We start from the raw sequence: 21,240 nt of genomic DNA, 5'->3' as shown, positions 1-21,240 counted from the left end.
GAGTCCCAGGTTTTTATTTCTGTATCTTCCTTCCATTTTCACTTCCAAATTCATGCCTCAGCTTCCTGAGGCCAGGATTTCAGGTGTATACTACCATGCCCAGCTGGAGCTCTCTGCTTCCTACCACATATTCCCATACTACTCAGTCTTTGAATCCTAATTTTCTTATTGGATCTTTAATTCTCAAGTCAAGAACCATAACCTTTCAATGTTTAAACTGGGGAGGAGGGCACACATGGGTCCTGTCAAAGAACAAACAGCAAGTGCTCTTAATCTATGCCTTTTCATTTCTTTTTTTGTTACCCCCCCCCCTTTTTTTTTGGTTTTTCAAGACAAGGTTCTTTGTGTAGCCTTGGCTGTCCTGGAAATAGCTTTGTAGACAAGGCTGGCCCTCAAACTCAGAGATCTGCCTGTCTACTGTAGAGTGCTGTGATTAAAGGCACGCACCCCCACACTCAGATCTTCATGCTTCAAGCACCCTTAACCCCACTGACCTATGTCTCCAGTCCATACTTTAACAGCTTATTAGGAAGTTAACAAAGCACTCGAGTACTGGCTCTCTGGAGGGTCAGTTTATAACCACTGCACAATAAATTAGACCTTAAGGACATCTGAATCATCCTAAATTACCACCTTCCCAATCGTTTAGTGATTAACAATTCCATGGCACTGTATCTACAACCCAAAGCCCTCACTCGGCCTGACTTTGAAGACATACTGCTGGGCATGAGGGTGCATGCCTGTTAATCCCAGCACTCAGTAGGCTAAGGAAGGAGATCACTAAGAATGAGGCCACCTGGCTATAAGACAAGACACTGCCTCAAAACAACCAAAAGACATTGCTAAGTCTTGAATGCCTAAAGTTTAGCCTAATACAAATCTGTGAAAAAGCTGTCAAAAATTCCCTTACTAAACATAGTCAGAGCACACCAAAGCCAGTTACACGCTCTGTACACTGATTCTTCAATAAAATATAAATAAAGGAAAACTCCATTCAAACTAAGAAGCTTAAAAATGATCAAACATGTGATTACATATTTCTAAGAATGTAAATTTTAAGAACTTTCTAGTGTTTAAAACAAAAGATAACACCAGAACTTGAAAATAACAAAACTAGTTTTTATACTACAAAAAGTTTTATTTAGTCCATTTAAATACTAATGTTTATTACCCATCAAACAAAGCACGAGGGATGGGAATAGAGCTCACTGGTCAAGTACCTGCCTAGTACACAGATACATACCTCCATTCAAGCTCCATCACTATCTAATACACAAACACGGGGTAGGGATAAGAAAGAGCACCTTCCTATTGTTGAGACCAGGGTTCCCTGGTCAGCAGCCAATAGCTTAAGCCAGAACATCCCATTCCTAGAACAAACACAGTGAATAAAGAAGATTTTACAACCATCCAGACACAAAGATTTGTAAAGAACAAGGACCCAGACATAGTAGTACCAGCCTACAATCCCAGCACTTGGCAGGGGTGGGGCAGGTAGATCAAGAGAACACATCCTTCCTCAGCCATACTGCTAGTTAAGAGACAAGCACTGGCTACATGAAATTCTCTCTCAAACTAATAAAACAGAGGCCAGCAAAGTGACTCATGGCAACATAGGGATTCCAGGGGTGAAGGGGCAGAGCAGAACACGAGACACACATACTGACAGAGAGGCAGACACACAGACAGAGACAGGGGCAGTCAAAAGCCCAAGGACCAGAGTGAGTTCAACTCCAGGACCCACATGGTAGAAGTAGAGAACTCTTGCAAGCTGTCCTGACCTTCATGCTCAGGCCACCCACAAGCATACATACATAAACAAAATAAGGAATATGGTCATACTATGTTGCCTCCACATGGAGGATCATGTTTGAAAGAAAAACCACCACAAGAGAAAAGCACCTAAGTGCTGCTGCAGAATCATCTCTGCAACACTCAGGGAAAGAACACTGTCCTTGCTTCCCTTGCTATAAACTCAAGTCAAACCAGGGCTGGAATACACAGTCCTTCCACAGCATCTCCAAGACCTTTAAGGACCTAGCACCACAAAACCAGAAAAACAAAACAGTCAGTCAAAAGAAACTTGCCTTTTTTTGTTTATACAAGCAGCACTGGCTAAGCATAGTGATGCACTCAGGAGGCAGAGGCAGGTGAATCTTTGAGTCCAAGGCTAGCCATGTCTACAGAGCTAGTTCCAAGCCAAAGCTACATAAAAACCCTGTCTTGAAAAGCACTCCTAGCTGGGCGTGGTGGCGCAAGCCTTTAATCCCAGCACTTGGGAGGTAGAGGCAGGCGAATTTCTGAGTTCAAGGCCAGCCTGGTCTACAGAGTGAGTTCCAGGACAGCCAAGGCTACACAGAGAAACCCTGTCTCGAAAACAAACAAACAAACAAAAAAAGAAAGAAAGAAAAGCACTCCTGAGCTGGGCAGTGGTGGTGCACGCCTTTAATCCCAGCACTTGGGAGGTAGTGGCAGGCGAATTTCTGAGGTCAAGGACAGCCTGGTCCACAGAGTAAGTTCCAGGACAGCCAGGACTATACAGAGAAATGTCTTGAAAAACTGAGAGAGGAGAGAGAAGGGAAGAGGGGGAGGAGAAGGAAAAGCATTCCTGCTACATAGCAAAAAAAAAAAAAAAAAAAAAAAAAAAGTGGCACTAGGGGTGGTCCTAGGGCCTTGAATATGCTGAACACATTCTGTAGTATCTCCTAGGTCCTCTGACTCAGAAAAAGTAATTATAGTCAAAAATGGAGAGAAAATAGATCCCGGAGAAGCAAGCAAGCATGCAAACAAGCAAGCAAGAAAAGCTGAAAGACCTTTGTTAACCCTGAAGATTAAAATCTTGTTCTGACTTAAGCCAAAGCCAAGGGTCTTTCTTGTAAGGTAGGGAGCATTGAGTGAATGAAGTTTACAAATTTAGGCTTAGAGTGAAGATGGAGAAGACTGGAGGAAGAAATAGATATCACATTTCAACTTATTTTAAGGTAGTCTCTAGAGACCCAAGAAGCAAGAGTCTCTTATAGCTGTGTGTGTTGGGGGTGGGGGCGCATTGCCTTGCTATGTGTTTCAGTGACCTACCTACCTATACCTATAATCCTAGTATCTTGGAGGTGGAAGCAGGAAAATTAGAAGCTCAAGGCTGGCCTGGAGAGATAATGGCTCGGTGGTAGAGAAACCCCAGGTTCCATTCACAACATTCACATGACAACTCACAACCATCTGTAGTTCCGCTTTCAGGGAACCCAAAGCCCTCCTTTGACCTTGGAGACACTGAATGCATGTGGTACAGAGCAGAGACATAATAAAGACAGTCACAGAAATTAAAATAAAGCAAAAATTCTTAAATAGGACCTGCACTCAGTTCCCAGCACCCACCTGTCAGGGTCCCAACCATCTGCTGGTTCTGGAGGGATCTGAACATCCTCTTCTGGTCTCGACAGGCACTGCATGCATGTGATGCGCACACACACACACGAACGCACGCACACACACACACACACACACACACACACGCACGCACGCACGCGCGCGCGCGCACGCACGCACACACACACACACACACACACGCATAACAAAAAGAAAATAATCAGCCTTTCATTTTCTTTTTGAGACAGGGTCACTCCGAGTGTCCTGGAAATCACTATCTAGACCAGCCTGGCCTCAAACTCAGATCTACCTACCTCTGTGCCACCCGCCACCACAGTGCTAAGCATAAAGGTGTTGGTCACCATACCTGGCTATAACTAAAACAAAAGAAAAAAAAACATACCATCAACTGCATAATGAATTTGTGACCAATGAGTTCCATGAGACTCTACCTCAAATTAAATAATTTAAATAAAGGACGTGGGGATCAAGATGGCTGAGCAGGTAAAGGAGCCTGCTGTGAAGCCTGATGACCTGACTTTGATCGCCTGGACATATGTGCTCACAAAGCTGTTATACTGTGCGTGTGTGCACACTCCCACACACCTTTTAAAAATCCTAAGTTGATTTTTTAGTTAATTTGTACGTATATTTTCCTGCATATGTGCCTAGAGCCTTCAGAAGTCAGAAGAGGATACTGGGACCCTGTGGGTGCTGGGACTCAAACCCAGGTCTTTTGGAAGAACAAATGCTCTTAACTGTGGAGCTACCTCTCCAGCTCCATCATCATCATCATCTTGAGACAGGGTCTTTCTGCACAGCCTGGAGCTTGCTATGTAGACCAGGACAGCCTTGAACTCACAGTGCTCCTCCTCGTCCTGCCTCTCTGTGTGCTGGAATTAAAGGTATTGCACCCCCACACCTAGCCCTTTATTTTCTTAACTGTTTATTTTTGCTCTGTACGAGTGTTTCCTTGCATGTACATGTACCATATGCACCCGAGCGTAACCCCCTGTCATGGTGAAAGGAAAGAATCACCAGGGCTCATGTGCCCCACCCTCACAGTAAACAGATGTAATTAAAAAGGAAAAGGCGGTGCTTGGCCGGGTGTGGCGTTATATACCTTTAATTCCAGCACTTGGGAGGCAGAGGTAGGTGGATCTCTTTTCAAGGCCAGCCAGGCATTCAGAGTGAGTTTCAGGATAGCCAGGGCTACACAGAGAAACCCTGTCTCGAACAAAACAAACAATATTAATAAAACCAACAACTAGAATTTTGAGAGTTCCCTGGCTTTCTCTGACTTTAAAATTTCGAAGTTTCAACTGAACACTAAACTTAAGAAAACTTCCAATTGAAAACAATAAATTTTCTCAGGTCCTATTAAGGGTCTGATTTTAGGATATAATATTTATAATAGCTACAGATGTAGCTTAGTGATAGAACAATTATATGTGCACCTGGGATGACACCCAGATAACTCCCTAAAAATACTACTTTAAAGATGGGAATGATGGCACAATTCCAAGACAGTCAGGACTACAAAGAAAGACCTAATTCCATAAGGGTCACAATAATACAACTCACTGACAAAGGAACCCACAGGGTATTTTATTTATCTTTAGATTACAATCCTAGCATACAAATGTGCCTTCTGCTCTTAGTCCTACCTACAAGATATATGATATTAATGCTTGAAAAGAAAATGCAGGAGTATCTAACATAAAACAAACTTATGAAAAATGGTAAAACAAAAACATTAGCATTTGTGAGTATCAGTGTTAAATAAATGACACAGTAGCACTGGGCTTTCTGCCAACAAAGTGAATCATTTATTTAAAAAAGAAAAGAAAAGAAGAGAAAAGAAAAGAAAAGAAAAGAAACCAAGTTATTCTGTTACCCTAAAAACTTAACTGATGGGCAGAAAAGTCATTGTCTGTATATTTTATCTTCTGATCAGACAGCAGAGGCAAAACGAGTCTCAGTGTGAAACCCGACCCCACTGACCACCATTCTCTGGAGCCTAGGGACAGAAAATTTTGTCTGAGACCTAAATACCAAAAGTAGAACTCAGCATTTACATCTGTAATATCACAGCTATCATTTGCATGTCTCTGAAACTAGGTGTGGCATGAAATGCATCCTCTCAGGTCCTGAGGTTAAATAGCCTGTGTACCTCTCCCTCTATTACAGGAATACTAAATAGAAAAGAACAAGTTTGAACCTCAAGTCTATTTAGACACGTTCTTTATGCTAAATTCAATACCAGGTCCTTAAATCCTGTAAACTGACCATTTGTTGTTGTTTTGTTTAATCTAGGAGTACAAAGCCCAATCCTGGTCTATAAAGTGAGTTCTAGGCCAATCGGGGGTATATAGTGAGATTGTCTCAAGAGAAAACATAAAACAAAATAAAAAACAAACTACTGCCTTGAGCTACATTAGATGTAAGGTGAGGTGGAGATGGGGTGGTTCTACGGTGAGAGAAGCTTTTAAAACAAAGCCTTTGTTTTAAAGGTGTATGAAGGTTATCTTGGTACAAGTTTTCTAGAAACTGTCAAATATGACGGGAGAAACAAAAGCCAGGAACACAACTACACTTAACTAGACAAGAACCTAGGTAGCTGCCAATGGATACGCAAGTCCTTAGGACTGATACCTGAAAAGTCTCCAGTACATCAAAAATGTGGAATGCTATATTTTGGGAGGAAAACTGTCCAGAAAGACAGATGAATAGAAGCTAATTTTCATTAAAATTCCATTGAAAAATTAAAAGTCTCCAACTAAATTACAAAGGAAAAAAAATCAACATGTTTGAATATTTACTATTCTGATTACTAGGTCTTAACAAACTGTCTTTACATTTTAAAAATATGAAGGCTCTGAAGACTGTCTAGCATGTGCAAAACCACAGGCTCAATCTCTGGTACCTTAGGGACAAACAAAAGGAAAAAGAGAGAGGTGAGTTTGAAGTCTGGGGCTACAGCTCAGCTATGAGCACATTTGAGGTATTAGGTTCAAACATACACCCAATATCACAGAGCCATCAAAGTACCTTCACTGTGAATTATGGTTTACCCCTGTAATCTCAGCATGCAGGAGGCCAAGACAAAAGAACTCAAATTCAAGACCAGTCTTAGTTATACAGGCTAGACCCTGCCTCAAAAGCATTAACCCCAAAAGGAGAAAAAAACAAAAATGAGATCAATCAGTTGGTTTTGGCATACACCTTTAATCCCAGCACTTGGGCGGCAGAGGCAAGTGGATCTCTGAGTTTGAGGACAGTCTGGTCTACATATAAAAACCTTGTCTCAAAAAACCAACCAACCAACCAGAGTAACTCCAATGCAGAGTTTATGACTTGTGCCAGGTGTGGAGATATATGTAATGACTATAAACCTTACACTTAAGACAGAGGCAGGACAATCCTTACAAGTTCAAGGTCCATCTGGTCGAGATAGCAAATTTCAAAACAGACTATACATAGAGGGCACATCTTAAAAACAAGTAAACAAAATCACTTGTAAACAGAGTCTATGGGGACAGCCAAATGACAATTGAATTCCATCTCAATTTCATGGTAGAAAGAAAAACTCCTGAAAGTTATCCTCTGGCCACTCGTGATATAAAGAGTTCAGCCCCATTTGCAACAAATCTTATCACTTCTATAAAAAGAGCAGAAAAGAGTTTACATCTTAGCTGAGTGTAGTAGCTCATTCTAATAATTCCAGCACTTGGGAGACTGAGACAGGAGGCTTGCTGAGTTTGAGTGAGTACCAGACTAGTCAGGGCTATAGAGTAAGACCCTGCCTCACTTAGGACTGTCTAACCCTCTCCCCATTCCAGTTTATGTCCTTTTTATGTGTGAATACACTGTAGCTGTCCTCAGACACACCAGAAGAGGGCATCAGATTCCATTACAGATGTTGAGAGCCACCATGTGATTGCTGGGAATTGAACTCAGGACCTCTGGAAGAGCAGCAAGTGCTCTTAACCACTGAGCCATCTCTCCAGCCCTCCTGTTTATGTCTTAAAAATATACAGCAAAGCCAGAGGTATAGCTAGTTCATTCCCCAGCATGCTACCCTACCACCAAATGAACACTTCCCTCCCCCAAACACCAAATCAAAGCCAGACATGTTGGCCTACGCCTCTAATGCCAGCACTCAAGAGGCAGAGACAGAAAGATCACTGCAAGTTCTATGACAGTCTAGTCTACACAGTGCATGGTTCAGTGGATAAAGGCACCTGTAGTGTAACAAACTTAATACGCACGCACACAAACTAACTTAAAGAAAAAAGCAGCAGCAGGTGCCTGGTGGTATATGCATCCAATCCTAGGGCTTGGAGGCTGAGGCAGGAGGATCTCAGCACATTTCAGACCAGCTGGAACTATATAAACAGAGTCCACTCAAAGCAAACAGCCAGGTGTGGTGGCATAGGCCTTTGATCCCAGCACTCAAGAGGTAGAGGCAGGTCATCCCTGAGTCTGACGTCATCCTTGTCTATACAGAGTTCAGGACAGTCAGGACTATGAAAACAAAACACCCAAAATTAAAACAAATTCATGCCAGGAGGTGGTGGTACACACTACCCAGAACCTGGGAGGCAAAAGCAGTTAGATCTCTGGGTTCAAGGCCAGAAACAAAAAAAGACAGCAATATGGAAAAGATGCTATAAAGCCTCCATAGATTCATTCCTAATACAGTACAATTCCTCTGTCCCCCTAGGCCACCCACACTTACATACACATACTGTCATATAGACAAATACATATAATTTTTAAAAAAAAAAACTGTTTAAAAGAAATGAAGCAGGGCGTGGTGGCGCATGCCTTTAATCCCAGCACTCCTGAGGCAGAGGCAGGCGGATTTCTGAGTTTGAGGCCAGCCTGGTCTACAGAGTGAGCTCCAGGACAGCCAGGGCTATACAGAGAAACCCTGTCTCGGAAAACCAAAAAAAAAAAAAAAAGTGATACCTCCTTAAATAAAGGCTATGTGTCTACTGACTATCAAACCTAGAACTTTTCCTGAGTCTGAAACAGGATGAAGTCAATCTAAAAGCAAGAGAATCCTAGAGCTTGGACAATTTTAAAAAAGAGGAAGGGCCGGTTGTGGTGGCACACATCTTTAATCCCAGCACTCGGGAGGCAGAGGCAGGCGGATTTCTGAGTTCGAAGCCAGCCTGGTCTACAGAGTGAGTTCCAGGACAGCCAGAGCTACACAGAGAAACCCTGTCTCAAAAAGAAAAAAACAAAAAATAAAAAAACAAAAAACAAAAAAAAGAGGAAGGATCTTATATCTGTCAAAACTAGACAACATATACTGTACCTGGGTAATGGAGGCACCTACACGTAACATTGATTCACAACCCTACCTACCCAGCAGGCCACATCAGAAACAAGATGTAGAAGTCAAAAGTTTCTTTAAAAGCAACTCACTCTTGGCATCCAAAAATGAAAACCAAGAAGAGTAGCAACATTAGCAATGGCATAATATTAGTGATTTTTATTAATAATCTAGGCTTGAGAGGTTGTGAGCTCTGATCCTCACCTCTCCAAAAGTAGAGTTCTTCCTACCACCCCCCTAGTGACCCTCCACCTCGCAGCAATTTCCACTAATTCTAAATCTCATTCCCCCTATCTAATTCCCACAGCTGTCTTAGAAATTATACCCAGGGCACACAGTATTGTCCTCATGGCACCAAAGAGCTATGCACAGTTTATTTATTATGACAAATGCCAGCCAACTGTGAAGCTGAGGGTAAGGGTACTGGAGGACCTTAGTATAGTACCTACCAAAAATACAGCAAGCCTTTAGGGCCACTGAATGAATAGCTTTGACTAGTACAAATAGCTCCTTTGATTTAAAAAAAAAAAAAAAAAAAAAAAAAGACAAAATTTACCAATAAATTATCCTCTCCCCATTTTAGAGGGAATATCTTTTCTTGAGACAGGCGTAACCTAGATTGGCCTCTACCTCAGTGCTGTGATCACAGGCACAGACTACCATAGATTATCTTCTGCTCTTAGAAGCCACAAGGTTACCAGGTGCCCTTGAACTGGAGGTACAGGTAATTGTGAGCCACTATGTGTGTGCTGGGAAGTGAACTCAGGCCCTCTAGAAAAGTAGCCACTGTTTTTAACTGCTGATCCATCTTTCCAGCCCCACTTATTTTCCCCGTACCTTAAGACAAGGACTCTTGTGTAGCCTTGGCTGTCCTGGAACTCAGAGATCAACCTGCCTCTGACTCCTGAGTGCTGGGATTAAAGACACATCACCACCACCGCCTGGCTCCTACCCATTCTTTTTGAACAGGATGATTTTCTTAAGATTTACAGAACATCAGTGAGATAGCTAAATTAAAAAATGCCCATTGGAGCATTAGTCATAACTAGAAAAATTTCAAGTGCTCACTTTTCTAAACAGACTAAAATGTTTCAGCTAATAAAAACTCAAAAAACCCAGTGTTAAAAGAACAAAGGGTATTTGAGATCTGACATACAAATTATAAAAGATTCTTCTAACCATGATACTTAATCCTAAAATCTTAAGATAACACTACTTTTTTCTTTTTTAACACTACTTTTTCATATAAGAAAACATCATCAAAAATGTAAAAAGAGCTTACCCACCACAGCAACTGTTGTTAAGTAGGTTTTGTTTTTAAATTCACAGATAAAAGACACAGAATTTGCAGAAACCAACAGAACCCCACTCCTCGCTTTATCTCGCAATGCTGTGATTATTACCTCAAACGTTTTTAAAGAATCAATCCTTTATTTCTATAACATGCTTGGTCAAAAACTGCTGAATTTTATCTGAAACAAAATATTTAAATATTTGCAAGGACTTAACAGTTCTTTATATTCTGTTTATTTTTCTAAGTAGACTAAAATGTTTCAGCTAATAAAAACAACTCAGAAAAGCTCCTAAGACCACCGTGTTAAAAGAGCAGATAAAATAGGGGCATTTGAGACTAGACATAAGATTCAGGCCTACCATCCCAGCACTTGGGAGGTTGAGGAACAAAGAACAGAAAGAAACCCAAGAATGAAGCATAAGATTCAGGCCTATCACCCTTAGCTACACAGTGAATCTGAGACTAGCCTGGGCTACAAGAGATATGTAATACAAACAAAAAAACAAGTGGAAAGAATGGTGAGCATGGTGCTACCCACAAACGTTTAATCCCAGAACTCAGGAGGCAGATCTCTCTCAATTCAAGACTAGGCAAGTCAGTTACAGTGAGATTTTTGTCTCAAAAACACAACATTCTATCTATAATCCAAGCAGCTTCCACTTTTTGTTAATAATCCTAAATGAATCTCCTTGTTCAAATAGCTAGCTAGGAAGCAGGGAACGGGCTCAGCTGTTAGACTGTTTGCATGAAGTTTTGCATGGGTTTGATCCCCAGTGGCATAAGCTAGGCATAACGAACTTCATACCAGCAAATTCAAGGCCAGCTTGTGCTACAGGAGACACTATCACAAACAAAAAACAAATAAGTAAACAAAGGAATGAATGAATGAATGAATGAAGTTAGTAAATGATAAGAAAAAAGGAAGAAACTGGGCCAGGTTTGATGGTTTATACCTGAATTCCAGTACTCAAGAGGCGGCAGCAGGACTGCCAGGAGTTCAGCTTGGTCTACGTAGTGAAACCATATAACAAACAAACAAACAAACCCACCTAAAGAAAACAAAACAAAAAGATTCAAGTAAAGTTGGTTGGCCTACACTTCTCTTTTAGTCCTGCTTACCCGTGGTGTGTGGGTGTGGGTGTCTGTCCCCATTAGGTAACAACTAAAAGGCATGCCACTTTGAAATCTTCCATCTTAGGAAACAAAAAACTTTTAGGCTTAAGCAGTCAACACTATTCTTGTTCAAGATACATGGCCCTGGTCACTCAGTGAATTCTGACAGACCAAGGAAGGAATAAATCCAACTGGCAACTTTTTTTTTTCCCTTGGAGACAGGGTCTCTCTACATAGCTCTAGCTGTCCTGGAACTTACTATGTAGACCAAGCTGACCTTGAAATCTCAAGAGATCCACCGATTTCTGCATGCCAAGTACTAGGGTTAAGTCTGTGTGCCATCATGTAATTTTATATCAAAAGATGTAATTTTATAATAATTATATAATAATAATATATACATTTATATATTTATTATGTAATTTTATATCAGGTATAACAAGCATTATTAATTATTACCTGAAAATCCTAAGTCCTTAGCATATTCAATGACAATTCACATCAGATGTAAGTTTTTGCAACCATATATTTACACACAAGCTGTCAAGTTATATAAACTTGATATAAATGTTATAAACAGTTAATACGTCATGCATACCTTCTAGGCTAGGTATCATGTTAAGCTGTGTTTATATAGTTTCTCAACTAATCCTCACAATGAAGAAGCAGGCAGAAAGAACTCTATATAGTCACAGGTATTTTACGGTGCTCAGAGAATATAGTTCCAAAGCTGTGACTCAGACTGCCTCATCCAGGATTCTTTGTCCAGCTCTAGGATAACTCTCCTTACTGTACAGTCTAAAATCCAACCTTATGCAGGTAACCTCAAAAGTTCTTCATATCTTGAAATGTTATTTTGTCAGCTTCATTTCAATGATTCCAACTTGAGCACACTACTTAAGAACAATAGCCAAACCGAGCATAGTGGATCGCACATGTAACACCAGCACCTGGAAGGCTGAGGCAGAGGAACCACTGTGAGTTCCAAAGATATTCATATTGATTCCCCGTCCCTCTCACGCATGTGCACACACACACACACACACACACACACACACACACCTTAAGCTATAAACTACATTTTGTAATTGTGACTGCTAAATCTAACCTCAAAGACAAAGAAAATAATAGTTACAACTTTGAGCTGAATGTAAGAACAGATAGACCACAGTGTATCTCATTAATTCACTAAAATGTGCATTCCATTTCCATCTCTTCTAATATACAGGGTTATCTTTTTACAGACATGGGTAACTATCAACTTATAATGATCCTACCAAAGTGATTCAGCACTAGAACCAGCATTTTAGCAGGTTATCATGTCCCTTCTTCATGTTGCATCTAAGCTCAGGAAAAGAATAAACACCAAGGGCTTGAGAGATGACTGAGTTGTTAAGAGCATCTGGGTTCAATTCTCAGCACAAACATGGTGGTTTACTACCATCTAGAACGTAAGAGTTCTAGTAGAACCAACACTCCCTCTGGTCCCCATGGACACTAGATACACTTGTGGCACACAGACACATGTGCAGCAAAATACTCACACACATTTAAACATCAAGCACAAGGCATAAATTCCACTCCATAACATTATTCTATGAACAATCTTTGCTGCCTTTTTTCTCTAGAAATCAACCACCCCAACATTCTGAAATAAAGCTAGCAAAAGCCAATGTAAAGTTTTCCATTGCTGCTGTAACAATTACCACAACAAACTGTAAGTCAGAAGCAGTGTAGGTTTAACTGGATCTTGCTGAGAGTCCAACTAGGCCAAATCCAAAGTATCAGCCAGCTGTTTTTCTTGCGGGCAGCCCTGAGGAATCTGCTCCCTGCTCATTCAGGTTGTTGGCTTACTTTCCTATAGTTGTACAACTGGAGGTCTGGCTCCTTTGATTGCTGTCAGCTGAAGCTCCCTTTGCTACACAAGGCTGCTGTATTCATAATTTCCCTGTTGCCAGATCCCAGAATGGCAGGGTGGAGTCCTTAAATTCATTGCTCAAAAAATTAATAAATTAATTAAAAAAAAAAACAACCAAAAAACCAAAAAGCCAATATCACTATGTAGCCCTGGCTGGCAGGAATTAGGCTGGCCTCAAATTCAGAGACTCACTTGTTTCAGCTTTCAGAATGCTGGGACTAAGGGTGTGGTATGGACTACCATATCCAGCAGGTCCATTGCTTTAGACCCATAGATTAAGACTAAAACTCCAAGGCAAAAACCAAGACAGACAGAATAATCTTGTAAAAGTCTGTACATGTGGGGGCTGGTAAGATGGCTCAGTGGGTAAGAACACCCGACTGCTCTTCCGAAGGTCCTGAGTTCAAATTCCAGCAACCACATGGTGGCTCACAACCATCCGTAATGAGATCTGACACCCTCTTCTGGAGTGTCTAAAGACAGCTACAACTCACATATAATAAATAAATAAATTTAAAAAAAAAAGAATTAAATCTTGGCTGAGTATAAAAAATAAATAAATAACTAAAATAAAAAAGTCTGTACATGTATAGGCCATGGCATTTTGATGGTTGAATGATCCTTTCACAGGGGTTACATATCAGATACTTATATTACAATTCATAACGGTAGCAAAATTAGAGCTATGAAGTAGCAAGCCAGGCGTGGTGACACACGCCTTTAATCCCAGCACTCCAGGTGGATTTCTGAGTTGGAGGCCAGCCTGGTCTGTAAAGTGAGTTCCAGGACAGCCAGAGCAATACAGAGAAACCCTGTCTCGAAAAACCAAAAACCAACCAAACAAAAAAAACAGCTATGAAGTAACAACAATAACCTTATGATTGGGGGTCACCGTAACACAAGGAACTGAATTAAAGGGTCACAGCATTATGAAGGTTTAAACTACCACATTACATAGTCCCTTCTGCCATATAATAATAATAATCCTAGGGATTAGGGATCCAACATTTTAGTGGGGTCATTTTGTCTCCAAAGATTTACATTGTGCCACTCACAACACACATTCATCCTATATCAAGTTAAGTCCCCAACATTTCAAACTACTATAGCATCAACCTAAAGTTCAAAAGTCTCATCTATACTTCCAGGTTTAAAAGAAAAACCCACATGGAATGGTGGTACACAACTGTAACCCAGCACTTAGCAGGCAAAGACAGGAAGATGAACAAGTTCCACGCCAGCCTGGTCTAGTGAATGTCTAGCAGCAAGAAATACACAGCAAAATCCTACTTTAAGGGCTGGAGAGATGGCTCAGTGGTTAAGAGCACTGACTGCTCTTCCAGAGGTCCTGAGTTCAATTCCCAGCAACCACATAGTGGCTCACAACCATTTGCAACAGGGTCCAAAGCCCTCTGAAGATTGCTACAGTGTACTCATATAAATAAAATAAAATAAAAATTAAAAAATCTTTTAAAAAAATCCTACCTTAAAACAAAAACCAACAACAAAATCTCTTCACTTAATTTAGGTAGAAAATGTTCTGGGCCACAGAATATTAACTAAAACATCTGAAACAAAAATGTAAGGAACACACCCAAAGTGACTCTATTTCACTGACCAAAGAAAAGGCTTTGAGTTCCAATCCTTTAGGCTCTTAGTTCCACTTAAGGTGCATAGGCACACAAACATCTCACTTTAAGAAAAGCAGCACTAGCTGGGCGTGGTGGTGCACGCCTTTAATCCCAGCACTTGGGAGGCAGAGGCACGAAGATTTCTGAGTTCGTGGCCAGCCTGGTCTACAAAGTGAGTTCCAGTTCCAGGACAGTCAGGGCTACACAGAGAAACCCTGTCTCAACCCCACCCCCCCAAAAAAGAGAGAGAGAAAAGCAGCACTATTTCAGAGAGTTCAAGAGTCTTTTTAGGCCAGGCAGTGGTGGCGCATGCCTGTAATTCCAGCACTTGGGAGGCAGAGGCAGGCAGATTTCTGAGTTCAAGGCCAGACTGGTCTACAGAGTGAGTTCCAGGACAGCCAGGGCTACACAGAGAAACCCTGTCTCGAAAAACAAAAACAAACAAACAAAAAGATTCTGTTTTTAATTTTTCCTACTTCTTTCAGTGGACACTAGTATTGTTCCTGTAGGCATAAAATTATCAAGATTATAATGAGTCTCACAGGGGTCTACTCCCTTTAAACAATATTCACAATTAAAGCAAGTTGCACCTTCAACATCTTGCTAGAAAAATCTAAGCTTAAAAAACAAATGCACAAGGGGCTGGAGAGATGGCTCAGCGGTTAAGAGTGCCGACTGCTCTTCTGAAGTTCATGAGTTCAAATCCCAGCAACCACATGATGGCTCACAACCATCCGTAATGAGATCTGATACCCTCTTCTGGGTGTCTGAAGACAGCTACAGTGTACTTACCTATAAGAAATAAATAAATCTAAAAAAAAAAAAACAAAAAAAAACCAAATGCACAAAACAAAAATAAACCCCTAGTTTATTTGCAAATAAACTTGCAAACTCTGCCTTCCACAAAGGCACAATATACAATTTCAGCTAAGCCTGCTGGCCACTCATCTCTTGTCAGTTTTCAGTAATGCATAACTCACTATCTCAAACTTCACTAGCAAAGTCATTAACATCCACATTCCTACTAACAATCTGTTCTAGGTCTTTTCTATCATACTACTCAAAATACTTCCAACCTCCTCCCACTGCCACTTCTATGTTTAGGCTACACAACACCCTACTCCTGGTACCAAAACCTATTCTAGTGTTATGCTACCATATCACCAACAATGTAGTGGTTTACAATTATCAAAAATTTATTATCTTATGATTTCCATAGGTTGTAAATTGGGCAAGCTTGGCCAGGTTAGGATCTCAAGGTCAAATATCAAGTTGTCTGCAAAGCTATTTGGCTTGCTAAAAACTCTACAGAAAAATCCACTTTTAAGTTCATTCAGATGTTGGCATTCAGTTCCTTATGGCTGTAGGACTGAAGTCTCCATATCTTTACTGTCAGATAGTTGAGCCTGCCCACATTCCATCTCATATTCTCTTTTCAGCCCTCTCTAAAAGCACCTAATGGAGTCCCTCTCGTGCATTAAATTTCTCTGATTTCCCCCATCTACCCATCTCTGATTCCAGCTGGAAAAAGTACTCTGATTTTAAGTGCTCATGTGATCAATCTGTGACTAAGCCAGGACCCAGGTTAATCTCCTACTTTTAAGATTTTTGGGGTTGGAGAGATGGCTCAGTGTGTAAGAGCAAGAACTGCTTTTCCACAGGACCTGAGTTCCATTCCAAGCACCCCCACCAGGCAGCTTATATCTGCCTGTAACTCCAGCTGCATGAGACTCAATAACTTTTTCTGGTCATTATGGGCACCCACATACATATAATTTAAAAGGAAATCTTTAAAAGAATCTTAACATTAACTACATCTTCAAAGTCATTTTCTACTATATAAAGGTATATTTATAGATTGTGTATGAATTGTGAGTACACAAGTTGGGTATCATCTGCCTGTGTTATAAACCTAAACCTTATGTTGAGTCTTTAAATCAAATTTCTAAGAAAGCCTTCTCTTTCTTTAGTGTAAGTTGACTCTATGATATAAAAATGTTATGATCAGGGCTGGTAAAGTACTTGCTATGCAAGCATAAAGACCTAAATTCAATCTTCAGCGTCCACATAAAAAGTCAGGTACAAAAATCCCAGCATAGGTTTCGGGAAGCAGAAACAAGAAGATCCCAGGGACAGGCTGTTCATAGAGTTCCAGAATTAGTGAGATACTGTCAGTAAGATAAAATAAGGTAGTGGGGCTCAAGAGATAGCCTGGTAGCTAAGAGTAGGTACTGCTCTTGTAGAGGATAAAAGTTCAGTTCACACCACCCACGTTGGGCAGGTCACAAATGCCTGTAATTCCAGCTCCAACGTGTCCAACCCTCTTCTGGCTTCCTGGGGCACCAGCACTTATGTGCACATACCCCCACACAGATACATACTTTTAAAAAGGAGGAGAGCAACTGAAGACACCTGACAGCCACCTCTGGCTTTCATGTTCACCCACAGACAAAAATGCAGGCACACATGAATGCAGACACACACACACACACACACACACACACACGGAATGTTATTTTCAGGGATAAAGCCAGTACCAAGAAGCTGAGTACGGAGGATCACACCTGTATGTCCAATACCTCTGAAGGCTGAGGCACTTGGACTCAAGACCATCCTGGACTACAGGAGTCCTAGTCTCAAAACACAAAAGCAAGCATACAGCAACAAAGAGCAAAAGAACCAAAAAAAGCACACTGTGGAAATATTGCCACTTAGTTACCCAACTTCCATGCAACCCAGAAGCTAGTCCTCCATCCCCTTTAAGGATCTGCTTCTCTGATGTTTCCCATAAAAGCCAAAATAAAGTAGGTATGGTAGGTTAGTTTGTTGCGAAGAAAGTTCCCATAGAGTAACCTAACTTTGCAACTATGAATAAAAACCAATCTAAGTAAATATCCAACCCTTTCCTTCTTTCTGCAAGTTACACATCCTCCTCCAGTAACAAACTAAGGCCAAATATTTCAAAGTCAGGGAAGGACAAACTTGCCAGGGTAGGACTGGAGATGAAGACATAGGGGAGGGCTATGTGTCCTGTACTTTTAGCCTCAGGTCTACTAAGCAAGTCTGATTTGTAGTAACTAGAAAGATGGTTGCCAAAGTGATCCTTAACCATAAAACTTTACCTAGCTGGGAGAAATTCCAAAGTATCAATTAGCCCCTTTAGCAGCAAATCAGACCTACTGAGCACTTACTGTCTGCTACATACTCCAGTAACACTTGATACAAATTGTATACTCCTTAATAACAAACTTACAAACTAGGGAACACTTCCATTTTACAAAACCCTCAGAGTTTAGGTCAAACAGCTAAGTCAGTAGCTCTGATATTTGAGAACCTGGAGAAGTTTAGTTCACTGCCTCTGGCCTATACCACCAATCATTCGACAAAATAAGATCTTCAATCCTCTGGGGGGGGGGGGGACTAATCTTCCCTTCCTACTTTGGTCTTCTCCCCTATGCCCCTTCCAAATGATACGTTATAAGAGAATCAACCCTACCCCAAATAACCTGTCACCTTTTCACAATACTTCTTCCCCCACAAAAGCAAAATCAAGACAGCACTTCTCCCAACTCTTGACTGTGCTTCCCAAAACAAACTCCAGAAGTTTCACCCACCACCGACCTAGTATAGATCTGTTCCAAAACTGCAAAAATCAAAGAAACAAATTCGAAAGTCCTCTTCTTTCAAAAGGTCACTAACATACATACTCTCAGCCAACCTTTCTCTTTCTACCACATCTCCTCCTCCACCCAGGTTCCCAGGGAGCCCTCAACTCCACCCGTTCGGCCCCAATTCTTGCTTTCCCTAACCCTTCTTCTCCCAACAACCCCGCCCCGGGCCCCCTCCACCTTGCACCGGGTCAGCAGGTAGGAAGTTCAGCCCCGCCCAGAGGAACCGCACGATGCCCCGTCTAGGGGCTGCCCCGCGCGGCGGGAGGCCCTACTCCCTCGGTGCGCTTCCCCAGCGAAGCGTCCGCGCGCGGCCCCCTGCTCCCTTCCCCCTTCCGCCACCCCACCTCCAAGTTGTCCCTTAGTCTCCGCCCAGTCCAGCCTCCCTCCTGCAAGAACCTGAAGTCTGACAGCCAGCTCCCACCCGCAACCAGCCAGTCCCTCCGCCTCGCTCTGCGCTTTCTCGGGCAGCCGGGATGGACTGCAGGGGCCTCGGCTGCTGTGTGCGGTGAGGGGGTAGGGAGAGGCGACAGGCCGCTCGGAAGACGGCTGAGAGCGTGCGGGGCGACCGCGCCCTGCTGCCTCGGCCTGGGCTCACCCGCGCGCCCCGATGACCTCGGCTCGCGGTTCCCACGGTACCTGCGGTGGAAGCGGCAGCGGCAATAGCCGCGCTCCCCTAGCTTCACACAGACAATATGGCGGCGGCGGAGGAGGAGACACACGGCTCGGCCGCCAGCCGCAGGGACCAGAGCGAGGCTGCAGCCTCCGCTGCCGGAAGCGGAAGCCCCCTCCCAACCAGAGGCGGGGCGGAGCCGGAAAAGGCGGAGGCGCCCCGCCCTCGGAGGCTCTGACTTAGCGCAGCCCCCGCCGACTGGCTTTATATCATCTGGGAGCGTTCGGTGACTTGGAAGCTGAATGGAATGCTCTTCGTAAGGTTTAATAGGATTCTAACAGAGAAGCGCATTTAAGTCAGAACCTGTGATAGGTGACTAGACAAAACTTCAGCGTCCCATCAGGCATACAAACGATGGTTTGACACAGCCGAAGATGGCGTGTTTCCTGCACTACGCCTAGCGAGAGAGCGACCAGCCGGCAAGTCCCGAAGCATGCGCGACCTTTCGCGCGAAGCATCCTGGGAGCTGAAGTCTCTCATGCCCGGACCCCTAGTCTAGGCTTAGGTTTCCAGCAGCACTTTTTTTTTCAATCCTCAAACTTGGGAGTTTAGATTAACGAAAGTTGGGTACCGTAGAGGGCGTGACTCTAGAGTTTAGAATCTAGAAAAAGATAGTAATAACCCTCGAGAGAACAAGGCCCCATTCCTTCTATGGAATCCTACCCAGAACTGTCAATTCAGAATATCATAGGATTTTCTAACCTTTCAATCTGCCCTCATCCTCACTCTTGCGCTCTTTTCCTGCTCCAAACAGAAACGGGGCACTTTCTGCTATGCATACTGGATTATGTTCTTTTGTTCAAATTTCTCCTGTGGATTCTCAAAATTCTCTCTTGTGCAACCAGAGAGAATTCTATTTAGTACCCATCCCACCCACCCTCCCACCCCAAAACTTAGCCAGATCTCTTTTTAGTCTCTTGCCTTCTCTAAAGTTCCTGATGTTTCCACTCACTGAGACTGCAAATAACCCTGTATCTTGGCAGTATCGCCTCCCCTTCTTTGAACTGTTACAATTACTTTGTGGATTGGATAACTTGTATGCATTTGTCGGATTTATTCGGGGTGAGGGTGGGGTGTGGACCTGCTCTGCAACGGACCATCACTTGGCAGAATGAGGTCTCTAGCTGGGCTCCTCCATCAGACTGCGAGCCCCCTAGTAAACAGGGGGCACTGCTGAACGCTATTCAGTGTTGGCCTCACCTCTGGGAGGGCAGAGGTGTGAGGGCTGAAACAAGGGTGAGGAGGCTGGGTTATTTCTGTACCAGCCATTATCCCCAGCTGCCTCAGAATAACTGTCTATTCGGGGATAGGCTTTCCACCCTCTCCAGCCCCCCTTTTACAGTTTGTCAGCTGACTGGCACCTCTGCTCCCAAAGAGACTTTCCTACCCCCACCGTCATGACATGGGAATGATGGTGGCTTGCATTATGTACGGATGGCTTTAGAGATGTAGTGGCTACCTTTCATGGGTCACTCTCAGACATATCTGTGATATTTGGTCCCAATTACCTTGAGTATCCACAATTATCTGGGTGTCTGAGTCTGAAGCCACTCTCTTCTCTGGCCCTCAGTTTTCCCATCTGTATTAGTCAGGGTTCTTTAGAGTCACAGAATTTATGCGTACTCTCTATATAGTAAGGGAATTTGTTGATGACTTACAGTCTGTAGTCCAACTCTCCAACAACGTTCAGCAGCAACTGTGAATTGAAGTCCAAGAATCTAGCAGTTTCTCAGTCCCACAAGGCAAGCAGGCAAAGAAGAAAGAGCAAATCTTCTTTCTTCCAATGTCCTTATGTAGGTCTCCAGCAGAAGGTGTGGCCCAGATTAACGGTAGGTGCCACCAAGCCTGGATCTGGGATTTGCTTTGTTCCAGATAACCTTGAACTCAGAGATCTCCCTGTCTTAATCTTCTGGGATTCATAGCCACTATGCCACAAGATCTCCATGCCAAGATCCAGTCAGAAACTTGTATCTCCCAGGCTCCAGATCAGGATCACAGGTGAGCCTTCCAATTCTGGATTGTAGTTCATTCCAGATATAGTCAAGTTGACAACCAGAAATAGCCACTAAACCATCTGTGAACTGAAGTGATTACAAAAGGAGACCTGAAGGTTGCCCAGCAGGGTGTGGTGATGGATGGACAGCCAGTGGAGGCAGTGGGTTAGCAGTTTGAGGCCTGCCTGGTGTGCTTGAGACCAGTCACAAACCAGAGGTCTATGTCTGGGGGTGTAGCTCAA

General features: G+C 42.7%; 1 protein-coding gene across 5 annotated transcripts in view; it reads right to left on the bottom strand.

Moving 5' to 3' along the window:
* The window catches only part of Csnk2a1 (casein kinase 2, alpha 1 polypeptide), a 55,322-nt gene extending 35,895 nt beyond the window's left edge, over positions 1-19,427 (bottom strand). Inside the window, exon 1 of one of the 5 annotated variants that reach the window (XM_030247076.1) lies at positions 19,308-19,427. The gene's annotated coding sequence lies outside the window, so the exon portion shown is untranslated. Of the gene's footprint in view, positions 1-10,954; positions 17,529-18,730; positions 19,123-19,307 lie in introns of those variants that run through there. The other 4 variants (NM_007788.3, XM_006498657.4, XM_030247075.1 and 1 more) reach the window with 4 other exon arrangements.
* Between the last annotated feature and the right edge of the window lie 1,813 nt (positions 19,428-21,240).

The sequence above is a fragment of the Mus musculus genome, chromosome 2 (genome assembly GCF_000001635.26).
Source record: "Mus musculus strain C57BL/6J chromosome 2, GRCm38.p6 C57BL/6J".
In the NCBI taxonomy this organism is placed as follows: domain Eukaryota; kingdom Metazoa; phylum Chordata; class Mammalia; order Rodentia; family Muridae; genus Mus; species Mus musculus.
Note: the sequence above shows the minus strand (reverse complement) of the source record. Positions and strands in the feature narration are given on the sequence as shown.